At 50.3% G+C, this 25190-nt stretch overlaps 1 protein-coding gene across 1 annotated transcript in view; it reads right to left on the bottom strand.

Moving 5' to 3' along the window:
• LOC140389269 (succinate receptor 1-like) overlaps nucleotides 1–980 on the bottom strand; it is a 66908-nt gene extending 65928 nt beyond the window's left edge. Inside the window, exon 1 of the mRNA XM_072473449.1 lies at nucleotides 934–980. The gene's annotated coding sequence lies outside the window, so the exon portion shown is untranslated. The remainder of the gene's footprint in view (nucleotides 1–933) is intronic.
• Between the last annotated feature and the right edge of the window lie 24210 nt (nucleotides 981–25190).

The following is a 25190-nucleotide window of genomic DNA, read 5'->3' as shown; positions in this document are numbered from 1 at the left end:
GTTACATTGCCCCCGAAAAAATATTCAATGATTCTCTCCCTTTGTAATCACAGCAAAAATACTAAATGCAAACCTTAAAATGTGGAAATTTCTCATATTTATCACATCAGCGTGTGAGATGAGTTAGTCTGCTGCACATTATACCAGGAGATGTATCCTGCTATGGCAACCCTGTTTCTGAGTTGCAGCATTCCCTCCACATCGAGTTCCGACTCTGCAACACTGGGACGGCAGCATTGGCCCTTAGAGCTCCAAATTCCGTGGAGAGTGAGAGTGGGGATGGTGATGTGGCTTTGGACACAGTCGTGTTTGATATCGGCCCCATATCAATCCCAACGTGACCTGCGGGGGAGAGAATGGACCGCGGTAGACGAATGGCGCAAATTCCAGTTAGTAGAGAGTTCTGGTTAGTACAGTGAGGGGAAACAGAACTTTTGTTGCATTTGGTCTTTATTGCATTGCTGTTTGTCGGACTTTGGTAATAATAATAATAATCTTTAATACTGTCACAAGTAAGCTTACATGAACACTGCAATGCAGATACGGTGAAAAGCCCCCAGTCGGCACATTCCAGCGCCTGTTCAGGTACTCGGATGGAGAATTCAGAATTCTCAGCTGGAATGGGAATTGAACCCGCGCTGCTAGCCTTGTTCTGCATCATGGGTTTGTGCAAATTGGCTGCCACTTGTGAAACAGTGACTAGGTTTCAAAAGTACTTAATTTGCCACAAAACACTTGGGGTATCTATAGCTTGTAGAAGATGCAAGTCCTTTCCTTGTGTCAAACCGGTGGCCTCCGCGTGAAGCGTACTCATGTGGAGAAATCGAGCTCCTGGCTTCCAGCAGAATTATCGTTCATTTGTTTATTTCCTATCCCTCCAGTACTTTAAAGGTAAAGCCCGCAAAGCAGAAGCTGCAGCAAAGGATTACTCACCGGACCGGAACAGATCCTAGAAGGATCAAGCAGGTTATTCCAGCATCACTATTGACCAGCTCCTGTTTCAGTCTCGTTGTGTTTGAGTTCAGTCTTCAGAGTGCGTCTGAACGATAGAGGAAGCGAAAAGAATACAAATGTAGAGAAAAGAGGAAATGAATGTGATGCGTCTGGGGAGAGCTTTGTCTGTAACCCTTCTGTGCTGTTGTCTAGGAGCTGTCCCTGTGCAGTGACACCAAGTGTAGCATGAAGTGCAGAGAATTGCCGCTGTACTACACTGCGAGCTTCCTTTACCTCAATCTGCAAATCCACACAGCACATAGTGCACGAGGAACGAAAAACATTTTCCAGTCAGGGAGCAGATGATCCAACAACACCAGCAGCTCGGAAAGAGGTGCTGGCCATTTCTAAAGCTGCTCCGCTTCTTTCGGAAAGTGAGGAGGGTGGTTGCTACAATCATTTGCCACAAGATAACACCGATTAATAAAAGTAGGTTTGGAGGGGCATGGGACATGTCCTACAAAACAGTGACTCTTTTATGGAACTGATGATCACACCTTGGAGAAGCATGAGGGCTGAAGTTTTGGAGGTGGCTGAGAAAGGAACTGTTCGTTTTACACATGCGTGAGAGCTGGAATCCGGTGAGGAGGGCATTTGTTGGAAATACGAACCCTGACAAAAGTTTTTTCTCAAATGTACTTAATTTTATATTGTTCAGTTATGAAGTACATTAATAGTGCTGCAGTTTAAGTGTGGAGCATAGGGGGAGAATGCACACCATTGAGTGCACAGTTGAGGTACTTTCCAACATTCATGGGCCTACATTTTACTAGCAACAGGTTTAGTGAGCAGTGGGGTTTCCCTATGTTACAACAGCACTTCACAAATTATTTCATTGACTGAGGACATCCCGAGGTTGTGAAAGTTGCTGGATATATTTGGGCAGCACGGTAGCACAGTGGTTAGCACAGTTGCTTCATAGCTCCAGGGTCCCAGGTTCGATTCCTGGCTGGGTCACTGTCTGTGCGGAGTCTGCGTGGGTTTCCTCCGGGTGCTCCGGTTTTCTCCCACAGTCCAAAGATATGCGGGTTAGGTGGATTGGCCATGATAAATTGCCCTTAGAGTCCAAAAAATGTTAAGTGGGGGTTACAGGGTTATGGGGATAGGGTAGATACATGGGCTTCTGACGGGTGCTCTTTGTAAGGGTCGGTGAAGACTTGATGGGCCGAATGGCCTCCTTTTGCGCTATAAATTCTATGAATTATTTAGTTCTTTCCAGGCAGTCGAGGGCAGGGACTCCAATGGCCGAGGAATAAAAACAGGACATGCGAAAGAGGAGATATTTGAGACACTGGATTGCCTGAGAATTGTTCAAGAGGTGGTTTCAGATAGGATGGCTCTACTTAAAGTCGGTCAGTCACCAGGACAGGTTGAGATGCATCCAAGGATACTTAGGGGAGTAAGGTTGGAACTTCCGGGAGCCCTGGCTATAATCTTCCAATCCTCCTTAGGTAGAGGTGCCAGCAGACTGGAGAATTGCAAATTTCATAACTTTGTTCAAAAACCAGCGACCACAGAACAGTCAGTTCAACCTTACTGGTCAGGAAATGTTTTAAAAATAATTCAGGACAAAATTAAAAGTCAATTAGACAAACGCGGATTGGTTTGGCAATAAGACGTGAAAGGAAATCAAAACTGTTTCTGTCAAAACTTTACTTATTTTTTCTGCTTGTATAACGACTTCTATTGGACCTCAAGAAGGCTGCAACAAGTCACATGATCCCCAATGGTTCTGGAAGCTTCCAACAGAGATTACAAGAACAAAGGGGTTCCCAGTCTCATCATTGTAGAATCTCACACCCCATTATAATCGTGAAATTAGATTACTAATGGATGAGCTGACCCCCCCCTTGCCCGAGCTGGAACAATAACAAGGAATTAATTATAATTAAATCTAATTGGCTGAAATTTTTCACTCTCGTTAGCATGAGTTGGTAAAGTCACACTTTACGTTGGCGTGAAAGTTTGCTGCGATTGTCTCCTGCTGCCCGTCTGTGAAGGGCTGCATTTCCCACGGATCAACAACCGGAACATCTTTGTAATACATTTGTATTTGAAGCTTGGGACAGGGACTGTAAAAGAGATGAGAGCTCAGGATGCGGCAGAGTGGCCAAATCCATGACTTGGTCATGTCGTCAGGGGAAAGGTATGGGGCCTTGCCAAAGCAGAATGCAAACTGAGTACTGGGCATCAATGTGGCAGCTAGGACATGAGTCAGTGGGCTTTGAGAGGCAGATTCAGATGATGAAAGGGAAAAGGGTGGTCCTTGGGAGACAGGAGCTTACCGCCAATTCTGTCTCTTCGACATTGCAGTGAGGAGAACATATGAAAGATGGAGCCTGGTGAACTCACCGCCATTCTACTCGCTGATAGGGAGGAGAGACGAAAATGCTAACAGAAGCACCTGACTAACCAAAGGCAGGAGCAGAACCATGAGGAGGAAAGATTGGCAAGTCCTGTTCCGCACGTAGAGGTTGAACCCGAGAGAGCCGTCGCTTGTAGGCACCTCGCTAAACCCAGGGTCTAGAGGCAGCAGTAAATATACCTGCAGATGTGCGAGAACCAGTGTCACCAAAGACTACACGTGTCCAGGGAACTGGTTGGCCACATAGGCCATCTTCTGCAGGATTTGTCCCCATAAGGGCATCCACTGCCTGTGTTGCTGAAAATGACTTGGGCACTCAATTTGTACGCCAGTGGGTCCTTCCAGGGCTCCACATGCCCCTGGACACAAGTGCAGCCAGGAGATGACAGATATTGGCCGGGATTCTCTGGAATCCCGGCCAAGTGTTGACCCCGGCGTCAAAACCGGCGCCAGCGACTCCGGCGTCAACGGGTCTCCAGGCCCAGGCATTCACCCCCTCTAGGGGGCTAGTATGGCGCCAGAGTGGTGTCCGCTGCCCCGGTGCTCAAAAGCCAGTGCACAACGGCCGGCGCTGGTCCGCGCATGCGCGAGGGTTGCCGTCTCCGCGCCACCCGGGCAATATGGCAGAGCCCTATGGGGGCCCGGTGCGGAGGAACATAGGCCCTCACCGGAATTAGCCTGCCCGCCGATCAGTAGGCCCCGATTGTGGGCCTGGCCACCGTGGAGGCCCCACCTGGAGTCGGATCCCCCCCACCCCCCAGCAGGATGGTCCCCACAGCTAGAGCTCCAAGGTCCCGCCGGGTAGGACCATATGTAACCTACGCCGGCGGGACTCGGCCGAACTCGGCGGGCACTCAGCCCGTCGAGGCGCGGAGAATCGCTTGGGGGGGAGGCGCATTCAATGGCCCCCAACCGGTGTGGCGGCGACCCCGCGGGCGCGATTGCCACCAATTCTCTTGTCGCCGGAGAATCGGCGGCCCGGTGTCGGAGCGGCGAGGCGGGATTCGCGCCCCTCCGGCGATTTTCCGACCCGGCGCGGGATCGGAGAATCCCGGCCATGACCTTTACGAGGGCACACAACTTCATCCATTCCAACCAGGATCAGGCAAGCCAGGATGCAAGAGCTTTGTGCAAATCTCTGGCTTTCCATCGATGCAGGGCGCCATTAATTGCACTCGCTTGACATTCAAATTTCCAGGACATCAGGTAGTGAACTATGTGACCTGAAAGTGATGCCACTCTGCGACCATACCAAACTCATCCTCCAGATGTTTCCTCGACTCCCAGTGAGTGTGCGCAATGCATACATTCTGAGCCACTCCTAGATTCCTGACATCTTTCTATGCTTCACAGTGGCTGCAGGGTTCACTCCTCAGGGAGAAGGGCTACCCACTGAGGAGGTGGCTGATGATGCCCGTTCAGAGGGCACAGAGGGCACCTGAGAGAATGTACAATGAGGCTCATGATGCAACTCACACTTTGGTCAAGCAGACCATAGGGATGCTGAGGTTGAGGTTCCGGTGCCTGCACATATCTGGTGGGGTGCTGCAATACAATCTGGAGAGGGTCGTTTGCTGCAACAGGGGGAATAACTGCCTGAGGAGGAGGTGGAGGAGCGACACTGTCCTCTGATGAGGAGGAGGTCGAAGGGGACAAGGTTGAGGAATCCTTGAGCGAGAAGATGTTGGCCATGAGGCAATGTCGATGTCTAGGCAAGGCAGATAAGCTGAGGACACGCTCATTACTGCTGGAGGGTGATGAGGAGATCCAGTGAGGAGACCCCATTATCTTCACATGGATTCTGCGCTCATTGCTCTCCTATTTGAGAGATGGCAGCGCACACACTCTGTGTTAAGTCTCCTATGATGGGGGGACACAGTTGCCGATGGTCTCTACATTCCAGGGGCATGATGACGACTTGCAGTGGGGGCAGTGCATAGATCCTCACAGAGCTTCTGTAAATGTCTGACTCGTGTCTAGCCAATGGCATGAGGCAATGACTAAGGTCATAAAATGGTGATGCAGCGGGGAAAGCTTCACCTCTCCTGCTCTTACGTTATCCTTCGTGAATTCACCCTCGATATTCAGTATCATTGGAGGCTGAGGTAGGTGGGATGGGGGAGGGGGGGGCAGCTGCAGCTCAAAGCTGCAGAGATCAGACATTGACAATGATGGGGATAAGAGACGCTAGCCCTTTGCATTGTGGGAAACGTCCTCATTCCCTGTGAGAAACAGACATGACTGATGTGTTCCGCCGCTGTGACTGGACACCACCAATGTGCTGGAAAGTTGCACAAAGCACATGGAGGAAGCCCTGGACTGAGTGCCCTGCCTTTTACTGGTGCAGGAATCCAGTTTTCAGGGCGGGATAGCAGGATCACAGTTTATTGGAACAAGGAGCCGTAGGAAGTGCGCAATTAGTGAGAGTTCATTTACAGAGACGAATGTTATGTACAAGTGCTTAACATTCTTCACTTAACGTCCCACGCTGTTCAACGAGAGCTTCTTAACCTTTTTAACCCTGTCGCTATGCCTTGGTGCATCCCCAACATCCGCAGTGTGGGTGGAGGCAGGCTGCTGTCTGCCACACCCCTGTTGCTTGTGATGATCTTGGCAGCTGCCCTCTGGAGGGCTGAGACCGAAAGGGCCTTGGTATGAGTTTGATGTCCTGCTGTGTGGCAGTGCCACCCTCCTTGGCCTGTGGGGCTGGAGTCTGAAGCAGCCACAGGAACAGAGGATTCAGATGGGAGGGATACTATTGGAATCACCTGGGTGGATGGTCCTGGGGTGTGCAGCAGCTGATCCTCCTCCTTTTGGGTGCCCGAGGTCCCCTGCTTTCCTCAGTGGGATGGAGGCGTAGCTGGAGTGAGGGTGAGAATCCCCACACTCCTCTGGTGTTGGCACTCATGGAGTGCATGTGCTGCAGCAGTGTGGGGTAACAAGCTTGCACCAAGGGTCATAGGGGTGTCGGCACAATCATCTCAGACATAAGGCAGGCAGACTCCTCCATGCAGCCTTTCAATCCAAAGGGTTTCCCAGACATATCTTCCCAATTATCCCTGCCTTCCCTTTGGAATTCCAGCAACTGAGGCATGATCAAATAGAGAGGATGATCATCTGACTGAGACTCAGCAGGTTCCAGCCATCCTCTGAGGTCCAGCACCCTGGGAGGTCCCTGGCTCGAGCTGCTGTGCCTTTGTGAGTGTGATGTCCTCACCAGATTGGGACCCCAAGATGTGTGCCCCTGTGCTGGTGGAGGGTGTGGGCAAGCGCAGAGTCGGTTCTCCTGTATCGGGTCCATGGATCCCTTCTCTGTGCTGCTGTTGGGGATGGAGTCGAGGGCCTGTCTGTCAGACACCCGGGGCTGCTTCACAGATGTGCCTGCCGTAGAAAGGTGGTCATTAGTGTATGACAGGGGTCTTTTGAACCAGGACACATGACTCACAGCATGGTTGTCTGATGGGTGATATAGTGCTGGATCCCCACTTGGTTTATTGCCGTCGATGTCACCGTCAGGACAGGAACGGTCAACATCTTCCCCGGCCAGCAGGCTGGCTCTGTCCTCAAAACGATTGAAGGCCTTGAGTTCTGGCATCCCTCTGCTCATCTGGCATCTCTCCCTCTTGTTGGGTGCCAGATTGTCCTGCATGAAAACAGATGGAGAGAGTGTAAGCAGGACACGTGCCTGGGCTGAGGATAATGATGCCTGGCATGTGTGGATGGTGAGTGGGACCAGCGAAGTGGTGAGGATAAGACCTGCAGGGGTGATCCCTATGATTTCATAGTGACGAGGAGAGTGATTCACCCTGACAGCTCAAAGAGATTATTCATCCTCCTGCGACAATGGATAGATGTCCTGCAGGCATTTGACACTCACGGCCGCTGCCTCTGCCCCCCGTGCTGGGTCAGTGACTTTGCTGCTAGATTTCCACCCTGAGCGTGGGTTGATGATGTCACGGGTGGGGCTCAACAGCAGTGAAGAGACTGTCCAGGGAGGCATCGGAGAACTTCCAGGCAGATCACCTGGGAGCCTTCAGGTCCACAGTTCCCTAAAAGTGGCAACACAGGCGGCCAAGGTGATTAAGGAGGCATATGGCATGCTTGCCTTCATCAGCCGGGGCATTGAGTACAGGACTTGGGAAATCATGTTGCAGCTCTCGAAAACCATGGTTAGGCCGCACTTGGAGTATTGCGTTCTGGTCACCACATTATCAGAAGGGCGTGGAAGCTTTGGAGAGAGTGCAAAGAAGGTTCACCAGGTTGTTGCCTGGTCTCAAGGGTGTTGGTTATGAGGAGAGTTGAATAAACTGGGATTGTTTTCACTGGAAAAATGGAGGCTGAGAGGACACCTGATAGAGATCTCCAAAATTATGAGAGGCATAGACAGGGTGGATAGTCAGAGGCTTTTTCCAAGGGTGGAAGTGTCAATGACAAGGGAGCACAGATTAAAGGTGAGAGGGGGAAAGTTTAAGGGAGATGTGGGGAATAATTTTTTCACACTGTGGTAGTCACCACTGTTGTATTGTATGTACCGCATATGAGGTGTATTACGGTAAGGCCCCTGTACTACAGGTACGGGGTAGATCCCTACCTGCTGGCTCCACCCAGTAGGCAGAGTATAAATGTGTGTGCTCTCCGAACGGCAGCCATTTCGGCAGCAGCTGTAGCAGGCCACACATCTCTGCGTAATAAAGCCTTGATTACTCTCTACTCTTGTCTCATCGTAATTGATAGTGCATCAATTTATTACGCAGAGATTTCACAACGATGGATCTCCGCATCAAGCCGGATCGCCTGCAGCTGCACCCTCAAGCAGACAACGCCACGTCGGCCTTCACACATTGGCTAGCTTGCTTTGAAGCATACATCGGATCTGCGACAGACCCACCGTCAGAGGCACAGAAGCTCCAGATCCTCTACACGTGGCTGAGCTCCGATATCTTTTCCCTTATCTGGGACGTGCCTACATACGCTGAGGCCATGGCGCTACTGAGGAGAACTATGCTCAGAAGACCAACAAAATCTACACCAGGCATCTTCTGTCCACGCGGCATCAACTCCCCGTGAGTCTGTGGAAGATTTCTGGCGTGCCCTGCGCGCCCTGGCAAGGGACTGCGATTGCCAGGCCGTTTTGGCCGTTGAACATTCTGAACTTCTAATTAGAGACGCGTTCGTTATGGGCGTAGGGTCAGCGTACATCCGCCAGCGACTCTTAGAAGGGGCTACCCTCGACCTCGCGGCGACCAGGAAACTAGCGCTCTCCCTCACAGTCGCCTGACGCAATGTACAGGCGTATGCCCCCGACCGCATGGCACACCCCTCCTGGGCATCATGGACCCCGCCAGCGAACACCCCATCGTGGACCCCACCAGCGACCGCCCCCAGCCAACCCCAGGCCTGCACCGCGCGGCAGCCAACCAACCCCGGGGGACCCAGGTGCTACTTCTGCGGACAGTCAAAACACCCCCGGCAGCACTGCGCGGAGCGCGCTCTGCAAGGCCTGCGGGAAGAAAGGGCATTTTGCTGTTGTGTGCCAGGCCCGCTCGATCGCCGCTATTGTCCCTGCACCCCCCACATGCGACCCGTGGGCGCCGCCATCTTCCTTGCCTCAGACCACGTGCGGCCCGTGGTGCTGCCATCTTGCTCGCCTCACAACACGTGCGGCCCGTGGGCGCCGCCACCTTGCCTGCCTCAGGACACGTTCGGCCCGTGGGCACCGTCAGCTTCCCCACCTCAGGACACCTGCTCGTCGGGCATCTCATAGGGCCGCTCATCGCCTGCAACTGCCGCCGACCAGCCGCGTCTCGCCTCCATCACGATTGACCAGTCCCGACCGCACAACCTCGCGACCGCCTCGACGACAGTAAAGGTCGACGGGCACGAGACATCCTGCCTTCTGGACTCCGGGAGCACTGAGACCTTCATCCATCCCGATACGGTAAGCCGCTGCTCGCTCGCAGTTCACCCCATTAACCAAAAAATCTCCCTGGCCTCCGGATCCCACTCCGTGGCGATCCGGGGGTACTGCACCGCTGCCCTCCCCACCCAGGGCGTAGAGTTCAGCGGCTTCCAGCTCTACGTCCTCCCCAATCTCTGCACTGCCTTGCTACTCGGCCTGGACTTCCAGTGCAACCTCCAGAGCCTAACCCTGAAATTTGGCGGGCCCCTACCACCCCTCACTGTCTGCGGTCTCACAACCCTTAAGGTCAACGCGCCTTCTCTATTTGCAAACCTCACCTCGGATTGCAAACCCGTCACCACCAGGAGCAGACGGTACAGCGCCCAGGACAGGACCTTCATTAGGTCTGAGGTCCAGCGGCTGCTGCGGGAAGGCATCATCGAGGCCAGCAACAGCCCCTGGAGAGCCCAAGTGATAGTGGTGAAAACGGAGGAGAAAAACAGGATGGTCGTTGACTACAGCCAGACCATCAACAGGTACACGCAGCTCGACGCGTACCCCCTCCCACGCATATCTGATATGGTCAATCAGATTGCACAGTACCGGGTCTTCTCGACAGTGGACCTGAAATCTGCCTACCACCAGCTCCCCATTCACAAGGCGGACCGCCCGTACACCGCATTTGAAGCGGACGGCCGCCTTTATCACTTCCTTAGGGTTCCCTTTGGCATCACTAACGGGGTCTCGGTCTTCCAACGGGAGATGGACCGAATGGCTGACCGCTACGGTCTGCGGGCCACCTTCCCGTACCTGGATGCCATCACCATCTGCAGCCACGACCAGCAGGACCACGACGCCAACCTTTCCAAATTCCTCCACACCGCCAAACTCCTCAACCTAACCTACAACAAGGAGAAGTGCGTGTTCAGCACGAACCGATTAGCCATCCTCGGCTATGTGGTTCAGAACGGAGTCCTAGGGCCCGACCCCGATCGCATGCACCCCCTCATGGAACTCCCCCTTCCCCACTGCCCCAAGGCCCTCAAACGATGCCTGGGGTTCTTCTCGTACTACGCCCAGTGGGTCCCAAACTATGCAGACAAGGCCCGCCTACTCATCCACTCCACCATTTTCCCACTGACGGCTGAGGCTCACCAGGCCTTCGAACGTATCAAGGCCGACATCGCCAAGGCCGCGATGCATGCGGTCAACGAGACACTCCCCTTCCAAGTCGAGAGCGATGCATCAGACGACGCCCTGGCCGCCTTTCTCAACCAGGCAGGCAGGCCCGTGGCATTCTTTTCCCTCACCCTCCATGCCTCTGAAATTCGGCACTCCTCCGTCGAGAAGGAGGCCCAGGCCATAGTAGAAACTGTGCGGCATTGGAGGCATTACCTAGCCGGCAGGAGATTCACTCTCCTCACTGACTAACGGTCGTTTGATTCATGTTCAACACCACATAGCGGGGTAAGATCAAAAATCGAGCTCTCCACCTACAATTACGAGATTTTGTATCGCCCCGGTAAGCTCAATGAGCCCCCCCGATGCCCTATCCCGAGGGACATACGCCAGCGCACAAGTGGACCGACTCCGGACCCTGCACGATGATCTCTGTCACCCAGGGGTCACCCGTTTTTATAAAGGCCCGCAATCTGCCCTACTCCATCGAGAAAATCAGGGCTATCACCAGAGACTGCCAGGTCTGCACGGAGTGTAAACCGCACTTCTACCGGCCAGACCGAGCGAACCTGGTGAATGCTCCCCGCCCCTTTGAACGCCTCAGTGTGGATTTCAAAGGGCCCCTCCCCTCCATCGACTGAAACAAGTACTTTCTTATTCTCGACGAATATTCAAGATTCCCCTTCGCCGTCCCATGCCCCGATATGATGTCTGCCACCGTCATCAAAGCCCTCAACACCATCTTCGCTCTGTTCGGTTTCCCCGCCTACGTCCACAGCGACCGGGGATCCTCATTTATGAGTGATGAGCTGCGTCAATACCTGCTCAGCAGGGGCACTGCCTCAAGCAGGACGACCTGCTACAACCCCCGGGGAAACGGGCAGGTGGAGCGGAAGAATGGGACGGTCCAGAAATCTCCCGGCCTCCCGGGGGCAGGAACTCCTCCCCGACGCCCTCCACTCCATTCGGTCGCTCCTTTGCACTGCGACTAACGAAACTCCCCATGAACGTCTCCTTGCCTTCCCCAGGAAGTCCACCTCCGGGGTGTCACTCCCAACGTGGCTGGCAGCTCCAGGACCCGTCCTCCTCCGCAAGCACGTGCGGCTCCACAAGGCGGACCCATTGGTTGAGAGGGTACAGCTACTTCACGTGAACCCGCAGTACTCCTACATAGCGTCCCCTGACACAGTCTCCGTTAGGGACCTGGCACCAGCTGGGTCCCCACACACTCCCCCCCCCTGGCCCGGCGCCACCCTCCCTCCCCCCTGCGCACCCCACCACAGCCCCCGCTTCAGGACGATCTGTCCTCCCCTTGGTCCCACCCGGGGATGAAGATGAGGTCGACACGCTCCCGGAGTCACCGACAACCGAACCAACGCCTGAATCACCACCGAGACTATGGCGTGCACAACGACAGATCAAGGCGCCCGATCGTCTGAATTTATAAACTTTTCCTAAAATGTTAAACGCCTACATGTAAATAGCCTTCTACCACCCCCGTTGGACTCTTTTTTAACAGGGGGTGAATGTGGTAGTCACCACTGTTGTATTATATGTACCGCATATGCGGTGTATTATGGTAAGGCCCCTGTACTACAGGTACGGGGGTAGATCCCTGCCTGCTGGCTCCACCCAGTAGACGGAGTATATATGTGTGGGCTCTCCGAACTGCAGCCATTTCGGCAGCAGCTGTAGGAGGCTACACATCGCTGCGTAATAAAGCATCAATTACACTCTACTCTCGTCTCGTCGTAATTGATAGTGCATCACACACACAGAGTGGTGGGTGCCTGGAACGAGCAGCCAGAGGACGTGGTGTAAGCAGGCACATTATCAACATTTAAGAGGCATCTGAATGGATAGATGAATAGGGAAGAAATAGAGGGACACAGACCGAGTAAGGGCAGAAGGTTTTTTGTTTCGTTCGGGTATCATGTTCGGCACAGGCTTGGAGTGCAGAGGGGCCTGTACATCTGCTGAACTTGCCTTTGTTCTTTATCACCCTGGGCTTTCTTAAGACCAGTTTTAGCTTACTGGTGTGCTATCTTTTGTTTTTAAACTTAATTCAACCAACTTGCTTTTACTCTGCTAATCTAATCTTTAAAAATATGTACAGGAAGTGGAAGGAAAATGTCTCAAGAGATTTCACTGATAAACATGAAGACAAAAAAAATGCCGGTGTAACTACATCTCCTTGTTGACAAGAATATATATTTTTCATCAATTTATGTGATTTATGGGTAATTGCTTTAAAATGAGATCTTGATTCGCAGCCTGTCCAACCTGAGCTGCTGCTGAATGGCCCATTGGAAAGGGTCAAGTGATTCTATTCCGTTCAAAATAGCTTAATCTGAGGGACTCACATGTCTTTTCACCAAAGCCCTTCAAGCACAATGAGGGCTGTTAACACAGCTCCGTTACACTAATCCTAACTTTCTTTGTCAATATGTCCACAGGTTACATTGAGCTTCAAAAAGGTCAGGAGATGGGTGAGAGGAATGAAAAAGCTAACACACTAAATTTCGCAGCAACAGTTAGTTAGTTTTTGATCAAGGAGGATGAAGGGAGACAAAATCAACAAAGCAACACATTTTAAATTCATACCTTTGCTTTTACCAAAGATACCTTCAGCCTTCTGGAACCTGCTTAAACCTCCAAATGCAACATAAGTCCTGTTCTCAGTGTGATGTCTTATTCACAAATCCTATTCTCTGCCGTAAGCACGTCCACGTTTACAAAGCTTTCCAACTGTTAACCTGCATTCCCTCCGATTAGAATTTATACATCCTCCTGATATTTCCAAACGGCATGACCTTTTATCCTCTCGTTGTGTAATCTCCATGCACACCTTATCACTTACCTCATGCAAATCTATATCAGGCATTGCTATGGAATAATGTAAGCTTGGTTAAATTCTCACCGTACAAAGAGACTTCTGCTGATTAAAGTTAGTGGGAATAAGATATTGAAAGAGATGTTGAACATGCTGGCAGCTCACTATCGTTCATTTTCCATTCGCACCCAGGGTCTAGGCCGAACTTGCTGTGTATTAGAATCATAGAATTTACAGTGCAGGAGCAGGCCACTCGGCCCATCGAGTCTGCACCACCCCTCAGAAAGAGCGCCCTACCTAAGCCCACACCTCCACCCTATCCCCACACCTCCACCCTATCCCCGTAACCCCACCTCACCTTTTCTGGACACTAAGGGCAATTTAGCATGGCCAATCCACCTAACCTGCACGTCTTTGGACTGTGGGAGGAAACCGGAGCAGCCAGAGGAAACCCACGCACACACGGGGAGAATGTGCAGACTCCGCACAGACAGTGACCCAAGCCGGGAATCGAACCTGGGACCCTGGAGCTGTAAAGCAACTGTGCTAACCACGGTGCTACCGTGCTGCCCAGTTTTTAAGGTTTCATTGGTTTGCAAGGACTGGACTGCTTCAGAATATCTCAAAAAGGAATATAGGGCCTGCTGAGGCAGTAAGATGTGGTGTGCAAGATATTCCAGCATTTTAGAACACATTTAATTAAACACTTTGACTGTGATGTAGAACATAGAACATAGAACATTACAGCACAGTACAGGCCCTTCGGCCCTCGATGTTGCGCCGACCTGTGAAACCACTCTAAATCCCATCTACACTATTCCTTTATCGTCCATATGTCTATCCATTGACCATTTAAATGCCCTTAGTGTTGGCGAGTCCACTACTGTTGCAGGCAGGGCATTCCACACCCTTACTACTCTCTGAGTAAAGAACCTACCTCTGACATCTGTCTGATATCCATCTCCCCTCAATTTAAAGCTATGTCCCCTCATGCTAGACATCACCATCTGAGGAAAAAGGCTCTCACTGTCCACCCTATCCAATCCTCTGATCATCTTGTATGCCTCAATTAAGTCGCCTCTTAACCTTCTTCTCTCTAACGAAAACAGCCTCACGTCCCTCAGCCTTTCCTCATAAGATCTTCCCTCCATACCAGGCAACATTCTGGTAAATCTCCTCTGCATCCTTTCCAATGCTTCCACATCCTTCCTATAATGCGGCAACCAGAATTGCACGCAATAGTCCAAATGCGGCCGCACCAGAGTTTTGTACAGCTGCAACATGACCTCATGGCTCCGAAACTCAATCCGTCTACCAATAAAAGCTAACACACCGTACGCCTCCTTAACAACCCTCTCAACTTGAGTGGCAACTTTCAGGGATCTATGTACATGGACACCGAGATCTCTCTGCTCATCCACACTGCCAAGAATCTTACCATTAGCCCAGTACTCTGTCTTCCTGTTATTCCTTCCAAAATGAATCACCTCACATTTTTCTGCATTAAACTCCATTTGCCACCTCTCAGCCCAGCGCTGCAGCTTATCTATATCCCTCTGTAATTTGTAACATCCTTCCGCACTGTCCACAACTCCACCGACTTTAGTGTCATCTGCAAATTTACTCACCCATCCTTCTACGCCTTCCTCCAGGTCATTTATAAAAATGACAAACAGCAGTGGCCCCAAAACAGCTCCTTGTGGTACACCACTAGTAACTGGACTCCAGTCTGAACACTTCCCATCAACCACCACCCTTTGTCTTCTTCCAGCTAGCCAATTTCTGATCCAAACTGCTAAATCTCCCTGAATCCCATGCCTCTGTATTTTCTGCAGTAGCCTACCATGGGGAACCTTATCAAACGCTTTACTGAAATCCATATACACACATCAACTGCTTTACCCTCATCCACCTGTTTGGTCACCTTCTCAAAGAACTCAATAAGGTTTGTGAGGCACGACCTACCCTTCAAAAAACCGTGTTGACTATGTCTAATCAAATTATTCCTTTCCAGATGATTATACATCCTATCTCTGAAAACCTTTCCAAGATTTTGCGCACAACAGAAGTAAGGCTCACTGGTCTATAGTTACCGGGGTTGTCTCTACTCCCCTTCTTGAACAAGGGGACAACATTTGCTATCCTCCAGTCTTCTGGCACTATTCCTGTTGACAAAGATGACTTAAAGATCAAAGCCAAAGGCTCAGCAATCTCCTCCCTAGCTTCCCAGAGAATCCTAGGATAAATCCCATCCGGCCCAGGGGACTTATCTATTTTCACCCTTTCCAGAATTGTTAACACCTCCTCCTTAAGAACCTCAAGCCCTTCTAGCCTAGTAGCCTGAATCTCAGTACTCTCCTCGACAACATTGTCTTTTTCCTGTGTGAATACTGACGAAAAATATTCATTTAGCACCTCTCCTATCTCCTCGGACTCCAGGCACAACTTCCCACTACTGTCCTTGACTGGCCCTACTCTTACCCTAGTCATTCCTTTATTAGCTTGCTTCAACTCCTGGACCCTTTGTTGGCTCCTACAACAGGAAGGGTTGGATTTTAAAGCGGCGGGGGTGGGGGGGGGGGGGGGGGGGTGGGGGGGTGGGGGGGCGGAGGAGTGGGATGCAGGAGGAGAGTCGGTCGACAGCTGACACATTGGAGAGAAGCGCGCCCCGTAGACATAACATGCTTTGGCTGGCCTAACCGAGCTGAGATCGAGGCTTTCACCCTGCAGTGGGAGGGAGCCCCGCCCCATGAGCAGCCCGAGCAGTCACACCAGTGCCAGTGTCCAGAAGAGGGCACTGCAGGGACTGCAAGTAGGAGGGCGAAGGAGAGTGACGGCTGCCGCAGAATCGTAAGTCCCAGGCCTTTAGAGCGGGGAGAGATCAGAGAGCCCAGGGAGGGGGAATTGGTATGGGGGATGGCAGGCGGGGGGTGGGGGGGGGGGGGTGGGGGGGTGGATTGACCTCTAATGTTGCCATCTGACATACTAATGTCCCTTTTCCACATGCAAAGTCCAGCCCGAGCTTCTCCAGCCTGACCTAGCCAGATATGATGAGGCATTCATCCATCTTCACTTTTACAGATCCAAACCACCTCATTCTGAATTTCTTATGGTCCTTGAGCCTATATTTATTCATCAACCATAAGGACATAGTAGGACTAGAAGTAGACCACACAGTACCTCAAGCCTGCTCCACCCTTCAATAAGATCACAGCTGATTTGATCAAGGCCTCAACCTCATTTTCCTGCCGGTAGCCAATGTTTACGTTCAGTCGGTCTTGCGAAGAGGATCTAAGTGTTTTTTGAATACATATAAGCTATGTACACATATCGCCCAAGATACAAGATAACTCCATGCCTGCTTCTACGCAGGTCTCTGTCCAGTCCACAAATGATTCTAGCCTCATGCCATGTGTCTCTTTACATCACTTTGCGGGTCTAATTGTTATCGGTCCCACATTAACCCTTGGTATGCCAGTTACCCTTATACTACATCTCCCTCACGTCTTTACCCAATGTGCTCTCCAGCCGCCTCAGAATCTCATCATATGTTTTAATCTTCTAACCTCCAATGAGTATCGGCCCAATCAGCTCAACCTTTCCTCACACGACAACACCTTCATCCCAGGAAATCAACTTTGCGACTCTCCCTGAGCTGCCTCCAAATTAAGCAGATACCTCTTTAAATTGGGGTACCAAAACTGTGTGGTCTCACCAATGCCCTGTGTAATTCTAGCAAGACTTCCCCATTTTTATACTGCTTGCCATATAGATCAACATCCCAATTGCTTTCCCAATTACTTGCTGTACCTTTTCATGCTAACATTTCATGCTTCATATACGAGGTCATCCAGGTCCCCCTGATCCACAGCCTTCTGTCGTCTCTTAATTTGAATATTATTTTCCTTTTTCACACTTCTTCCCAAAGTCAATCCCTCACGTTTGACCACATAAGACTCCACCTGCCAATTTATTTGTTCACTGTAGTAAAGGATTGGCGACCACCGGTCAGTATGTATTATAAATTATAACGGTTTATTTACAAGTTGCATTTACAGAGTGTCTTTCACGATACTATCACAACTAGGTCGAGGATCTACTCTGGCTGTGAAAGCACCAATAACCCCGCGCTTGATCCCATTGGGTGACGGGGTCACATGACCCTCCCGATGTACACCCCTTAAAGTGGCCAGCTACTGCACCCCTCCCCCTCTAAGTCGTTATTATACAATATATGAAATAGTTATACCATTATACCATTAACAAAACACCAGTACACAGAAACACTTCATGTATGCAGTCCATTAAAAACTCAATCTGTCAGGGGACCTTTTCTTCCTCTGGGAGTGACGTAGCTCAACTGGCTATGGCCTGACTGTCGAGGTAGATAATGCTGCAATTATCTCACGCAGACTCTACTCTGGAATCTGTGTAAGATCAAGTCTCTCCCCCCAGCAAGATCAATGGACAAACCCTTCCAAATGTGGATCATTTCTCACACCAGGGTAGCCACCTCTCTTCGAAGGCTGACATTGATGCGGAGATCCAACATTGTATCCAATCTACGAACGCCTCCTTTGGACGCCGAAGGACGAGAGCCTTTGATGATTGTGACGTCCATGAAGATCCTCATGGACAATGCGGTCGGCATCCCAACTCTTCTGTATGGCTCAGAAACTTGGATTACGTACACGCACAACCTAAAAGCCCTGGCGAGGTACCATCCATGCTTCCTGAGATAGATTCTCCACATCAGCTGGGAGGACAGGTGTACTAACATCAGTGTCCTTGAAGGAGCCAAGGGCACCAGCCATCGAGGCCCTTGTCATCTGAAACCAACTCCGTCGGGCCAGTCATGTGCTTCGGTTGCCAGAGTCCCGACTTCCAAAGCAAGTCTTCCTTGCCCAAGCTCAGGGAAGGTTTACGAGCAAGAGCAGGACAAAGGAGGCGCTTCAAAGGCACCCTGAAGGCTTACCTCAAGAAATACAACATCAACAGCAATGCCTGGGAAACCCTTGATCAGAGGTGACCTACTTGGAGGAACCTCCAGACTGAAGGGACGCAATTCTTGAAGGACAACCAACGGCAAGAGGAAGCCCAGAGAAGGAGCCACAGAAAGGAATACCAGTGATGTAGAATCGAAGGACTGATTCCACCTCCTGGAAACATCTGGCAAGTGTGCCGGTGAAGATGTGGCTCTAGGATCGGGCTCATCAGCCACACAAGGACCCACAGAGCCCATAATAAAACCGAGTTTCTCAGGTGGATAATCACATTCGTTAGCGAGTGATTGCCGAAGAAGAAACGGCTTAATATCAGGAGCCTCCAGAGATGTTAAACTTCGAATCAGATTACATCTCTGGGTCCCGCAAACGGTAAATAAAATGACTTTCTGTCTCTCCTCACCCTATATTGCATTAACCCAATCGTTCGATATAGTGCACCCAATTCTCAGCAGTCGGGTTCAAGGCTTCTAGCCTCCTGAAGAGAGGCATGCTTGTTCTCTCTTTCTCAGGCCTCTGATTCACTTTGCATTTTTCAACGCCACTTTCTTTGAATTCCTCACTGCTCAGGAAATTGCGAGTGTAGTCGAGGAAGGATTGGCGACCACCAGTCAGTGTGTATAACAAATAATAACGGTTTATTTACAATCAGTATTTACACAGAGGGCTGGATTCTATGTCCCCCACGCCGGAGTGGGAATGGTGGAAAACCAGCGCAAAATGGCCACCGATTCCCCATTTGGCTGGGGGTTAGCAGGAAGGCAGCTTAGAGCATCCGGCTCAACAGCCGATACGGCGTGGAGAATCGCCGGGTCTCTGGCCGTGCATGCGCACGGCGGCGGCCTGCAGCGGCCTGCAGCGTGCTTCATGGCGGATGCCGCTCAGGCACCCGGTCCGCAAAATATTGCCCCCCCTTCGGCCGGCTCGCGCGCCTTGGACTGCCCCACCAGTGCCCCCAGCCCCGAATAATGGCCCCTCGACCCGCAGATCGTCCCTTCCCCGACTGTCACCATGCTGGACTGAGTCCGCAGCCGCCACGTCGAGTTCCCAACGGATGAGACCACATGTGTCCCGCGCCGTCGGGAACTCGGCCGGTCGAGGGCAGAGCATCGGGGGGCGGGCTTCAGGCAATGGCCGCCCCCGATTCTGGCTAGAATTTTGATTTTCCGGCCTGTCGCCGAACGTGTTCCGCTGTCGATGACCAGAGAATCCAGCCCAGAATCTTTCACAATGCTCTAGCTCTAGGCAGGATCCCAGGTTGGATTCCCGGCTTGAACCACTGTCTGTGCGGAGTCTGCACGTTCTCCCCGTGTCTGCGGGGGTTTCCTCCGGTGCTCCGGTTTCCTCCCACAAGTCCCGAAAGGCGTGCTTGTTAGGTGAGTTGGACATTCTGAATTCTCCCTCTGTGTACCCGAACAGGTGCCGGAATGTGGCGACTAGGGGATTATCGCAGTAACTTCATTGCAGTGTTAATGTAAACCTACTGTGACAATAATAAAAGATTATTATTAGTTTGGTCGCAAAAGATCTGCACCAAGATCCTTGCCTTTGATTTCCATTGGGTGATGGGGGTCACATGACCCTCCCAGTAAATGCCCCTTAAATATCCATATCCTTTTTGCAGACTCTTTTCTTGAACTTTGGCTCCTGAAGTCAGGTAAAAATTCCTCACTTCCCAAACCTGACTGAGGAGAAACTGCTCCAAATGGCCAGTTTTTTGCTCTTGGCGGAGGGGAGGCGGAGGAGTGGTTGTTGGCGGGAGGGTGCTGGTGTCAGTAGCAGGGGTGGTTTGGAGGCAGACCCAGTGTGGATAATGTGACTCAGTCGCAGTTTAAAAGGAGACCCGATAAGCAGCTCTTGCAAAGTGGATGCAAATGTTACTGTTGCTCGGAGGAAACGTCAGTCACCAGTCAGGTAAATACTAACTGTAAAAGTTGTCCAACTGATTACTGACACTGAAAGGGATGACCCATCACGGGCTTTCCAGAGGAGAATTGTCCTGCTGCTGACTTCCCATTGTAACGGAGGAGCACGCAACCTGGAAAAGCCACACAACACAAATGAAGATGGGACTGTTATATTTTAAATAATGACTTATCTAAAATATATATATTACTCTTGAATCCACCAGGATGATAAAATGACCAATAGTCTTTTTGTTGAAAGGTGAACTATTTATTGAGTAATAAAATAATAAACTGTGAGTCCTTTTACTCAATACTAAATTAACAATAAAGAATTAAAGTACAATAACTATACACTATTATAACAAACTAGTTCTAACTTCCCTCACGCTAGCTATTCTATGTCTTGCTTGTTCACTGTTCTGAATCACATCATCATCTGAATTAGAAAATGCGGGAAACCAGTTCTTATAGTATCTGACTGTGAGCCATCTAGTGTTGAAATGACTGTAATTCATTTACATACATTGATCATGTATATTGATATCTGAATATCACTACAGGGACCATCATCTGTTCGCAGTATTCTACATTGGCCTGACCATAATACCTCCGGGCATGACTGATATGCACCACATTTGCCATGGCCCTTTTGTCCTATCCTCTACCCTCTTTTCATCCATCTCTCAGGCACACAGTTGTGCCTTGGCCAGGACTCTCACTGTCATGAGAGAACAGTGTGACTCAGGGAGATCAGGTCAGCAGGGTAGTTTGTGTACAGGAGCAGAACACACCATCTGGGAATGACAGGAACAAATTCAGGCAAGCTGCATTCCTCCAAACCCATTTTGCCCTTCCTGCTCCCAACATTTTTAAAATAAATTTACAATGCCCAATTCATTTTTTTCCAATTAAGGGGCAATTTAGCGTGACCAATCCACCTACCCTGCACATCTTTTGGATTGTGGGAGCGAAACCCACGCAAACGTGGGGAGAATGTGCAAACTCCACACGGACAGTGACCCAGAGCCGGATTGGACCTGAGACCTCGGCGCCGCGAGGCAGCAATGCTGACCCACTGTGCCACCCTGCTGCCCTCCTGCTCCCAACACCACTGATGAGATCGAGAGCGTGGTTCACAAGCAGACATGTGTACATGAGACCATTCGAAGCTGGAAGCCTTATATGCCAGGTTCCATCATGAGTTCAGCAGGGGACCAAAGAAGACCTTGGATCCAATACAGGAAGAGGTTATATGACCTGTGTACTCTGGTATGGTGAGCTGTTGAACATAAGCACACTGAGGTCCACGTGATGGTTCGCATCTGACTGCTGCATCTATGGTGAGAGACGTGGCACATAACGCTCTTATAGCATGGAAGCTTGTGATTCAAGCTGCTCCTGAATGCTGTGCGAAAGGCAGTCATCCACACATGAGTATTACCTGGTCACTTCAGTCGATTTTCAGCATGTCAAGATGTCATGGGTACTCCAGGGAAACTGGCTTGTGTGATCTCCTTATCCCATTGTGTTTGGCAGCATTGCATGTTGCAGATATCACACACTCCTGGAACTAGATGCCCACGATTGATAGATAATTTTAGAAGGTAGTAAAAGGAGTTGCTGGAACACACGGCAGCACCTTCTGTACCTGTGCTCCACCACCGCGAAGAACAAGGGCAGCAAGCTCATGGGAATCCACCTCCTGCAATTTTATCAAACTGCTTCAGAAAAGTCACAAAGCAATGAAACTGGATGGATCACCCCACATCAACCTAAGCACTGCTAACGGCAACAGCAGACTCAGCCCTGTCGACTCTGTACAGTCTTTCGTAACATCTGGGGTCTTGTGTCAAAATTGAGAGATTTGTCCCAAGGACTCATCAAACAACAGCCTGATATTATCTTTTCATCAAATCATCCCTTACAGACAAAGATGAAAGAACAAAGAAAAATTACAGCACAGGACAGGCCCTTCGGCCCTCCAAGCCTGCGCCGATCCAGATCCTCTATCTAAAACTGTTGCCTATTTTCTAAGGATCTGTATCCCTCTGCTCCCTGCCTATTCATGTATCTGTCTAGATACATCTTAAATGATGCTATCGTGCCCGCCTCTACCACCTCCGCCGGCAATGCGTTCCAGGCACCCACCACCCTCTGCGTAAAGAACTTTCCACGCATATCACCCTTAAACTTTTCCTCTCTCACCTTGAACTCGTGACCCCTAGTAATTGAGTCCCCTACTCTGGGAAAAAGCTTCTTGCTATCCACCCTGTCTATACCTCTCATGATTTTGTAGACCTCAATGAGGTCCCCCCTCAACCTCCGTCTTTTTAATGAAAATAATCCTAATCCACTCAACCTCTCTTCATAACTAGCACCCTCCATACCAGGCAACATCCTGGTGAACCTCCTCTGCACCTTCTCCAAAGCATCCACATCCTTTTGGTAATGTGGCGGGTGACTTGGAGGGGAGCTTGCAGGTGATGGTGGTCCCATGTCTTGTAGATGCTACAAGATGCACTGCGGCAACTCACCAAGGCTCCTTTGTCAGCACCATCCAAACCTGTGACATGGGACCACCATCACCTGCAAGCTCCCCTCCAAGGCACACACCATTCTGACTTGGTAAAATATCGCTGCCCCTTTGGTGTCATTCAGTCAGAATTAGGGAACCCCCCTCCCTAAAAGCACTGTGGGTGGACCTACACCTCAGGGACTGCACTGGTTCAGGAAGGTTCTTCTCAAGGGCTCACCTTCTCAAGGGCAATTAGTGATTGGCATAAATTGCCCAGGCAGCGATGGCTTGAGGTGTGGTGATCCTCAGCTTAAAATCAGTCCGCTCTCTCCCTCAAAGGGGGGGGGGGGGCATCTGGGACTATGGTGACTCTACAGTGCTGTGAGCTGTACCTGTGTGATGAATCCTGCTGTATTGTGAACCATGCATTTGTTATTTACGATATTCAGTTGTGGTTAATAACTGTGCTGTAAATCAAACGGTGACATGGATTGTACTGTGCCATGAATCATATCTGACTTACAAAAAAAACTGTGTGATAGATTGCTCCTGGTTCTCATGTATTTACAATCTATATCAACGTCTTGGTTGAAGGGACCAAATGTATGATAGCTAAATTTGCCGATGACATCAGGATAGGTCGAAAGGTAAGTTGTCAAGAGGAGGCAGCGAGTCTGCAAAGGGATATTGACAGGTTGAGTGAGTAGGCAAAAAATTGGCAGAAGGATTTTAATGTGGGAAAATGTGTGAACTTGTCCCACTTTGACAGGAAGAATAGCAAGGCAGTATGAACTGTTTAAATAGAGAGAGATTGTGGAACTCTGCAGTACAGAGGGATCTGTGTGCCCTGGTACATGAATCACAAAAAGTTAGTATGTCGGCACAACGAGAAATTAGGAAAGCAAATTGAATGTTGTCGTTTATTGCAAGGGGAATGGAATATAAAGTTGGGAGGTTTTACTGCGGTTGTCTAGGGCTTGGTGAGACCACTGGGATGATGTTGCCCTCGCTTTAGCAAAATACCGAGAGAATTGGATTCTCGCCGGTCAGATCTCATTTCCCGATTTTTCCCGCTCCTCGCCATGACGTTATAAGGTTCCAGCGGGAGCCTTATTTAAATGCATTTTATCAATTTTAATATAATTACCGGCGTTCCTGGCCATATGTTGCCTCCACATTTGGAATTCTCCCGTAACTAACGTAGCATTACGTTGCCGAGGTTTACAACTGCTTTTGAAAAATGGTAGAGGGGAATCAGCTGGGGGAAGCACAGGAAAGGGAAGAGGGACATTCCCTCAGAACCCTGGGAGCGCACTTTGGCAATGCCACCCTGGCAGTGCCATCCAGGCACTGCAAGGAACAAGTCCTCGGGGGAGCTTACCCTGGTGCTTGTTGGGTTGTTGAAACCTTTTTAAAAACTGTTTATTTATAACAAGAGATAAACATGTATTGATAATAAAAGAACAAAGATCTGTTAATCTAATTATTCCCCTAACCCCATCCCACCCTCCACCCAGATGCACACAAGACAGGCACATGGAGGGGGTACAGAAAGGATCAAAAGCAACAGGGATTAAAAGTGCGTAAGGTGAATCTTTGCTGCTGAGGTTATGCTCTTTGCAGTCGGTGATCTTCCAAGGGCATGAAGTCTTGATATCATCAGTTGGTTTGGATCTTCTAATCTTTGTCTCCAACTATAACATGCAGGCTGTACAATGTCCGCGGAATCACTCTCATTTGAATGACCTCCACCAGACTGGCTCTCAGCCTCACTGAGATATTAGAATTCTTCACCTGAGGATTCTAAGTGGGTTTTCAAAAGAGCCCCCTGTGCCTGTGGTGCTGGAATGGATCCTCCCTCAGTTTGAACTGACTGCAGAGAGCAGGTTCTTTGAACACAGGCCATCAGTTGAGAAAAATCAGATTCAGCTCCCTAGCCTTTTAATACGAAGTGAAACTTTCACAGACCGGGCTGAAAAGAGTTTTAATCACCAGCCTTAGCTGACAGAACGTGCTGCTTCCTAGGTTTTCATAGAACGGGGAGCCAAAACGGAATCTGTCTTCTGTTACAGGTGTTTCTGAAGAGCTCTACCAATCACAATTGAAAACAGGATATGTCCTGGAATTTCAGAAGAGCCGGTTTGCTCCCGGCCAAGTCCATCAAAATGACATCATGGTACCCCACCACAGAGCTCACTGTCTGAAGGGGAATCTCCTTGGGCAGGTTCAAATAGCAGCTTGCGGCAGGGGGTTTCAAAAGTCTGTAGTTTAAACCCAAAATCTGCAAGGTTGGTGCAGCCAGTAAGGGCAGCACGGTAGCACAAGTGGATAGCACTGTTGCTTCACAGCGCCAGGGTCCTAGGTTCAATTCCTCACTGGGTTACTGTCTGTGCGGAGTCTGCACGTTCTCCCCGTGTCTGCGTGGGTTTCGTCCGGGTGATCCGGTTTCCTCCTACAGTCGAAAGACATGCAGGTTAGGTGGATTGGCCATGAGAA

The sequence above is a fragment of the Scyliorhinus torazame genome, chromosome 14, assembly GCF_047496885.1.
Source record: "Scyliorhinus torazame isolate Kashiwa2021f chromosome 14, sScyTor2.1, whole genome shotgun sequence".
Classification (NCBI taxonomy): Eukaryota; Metazoa; Chordata; class Chondrichthyes; order Carcharhiniformes; family Scyliorhinidae; genus Scyliorhinus; species Scyliorhinus torazame.
The sequence above is the reverse complement of the archived record's forward strand: the minus strand, read 5'-3'. Positions and strand labels throughout refer to the sequence as shown.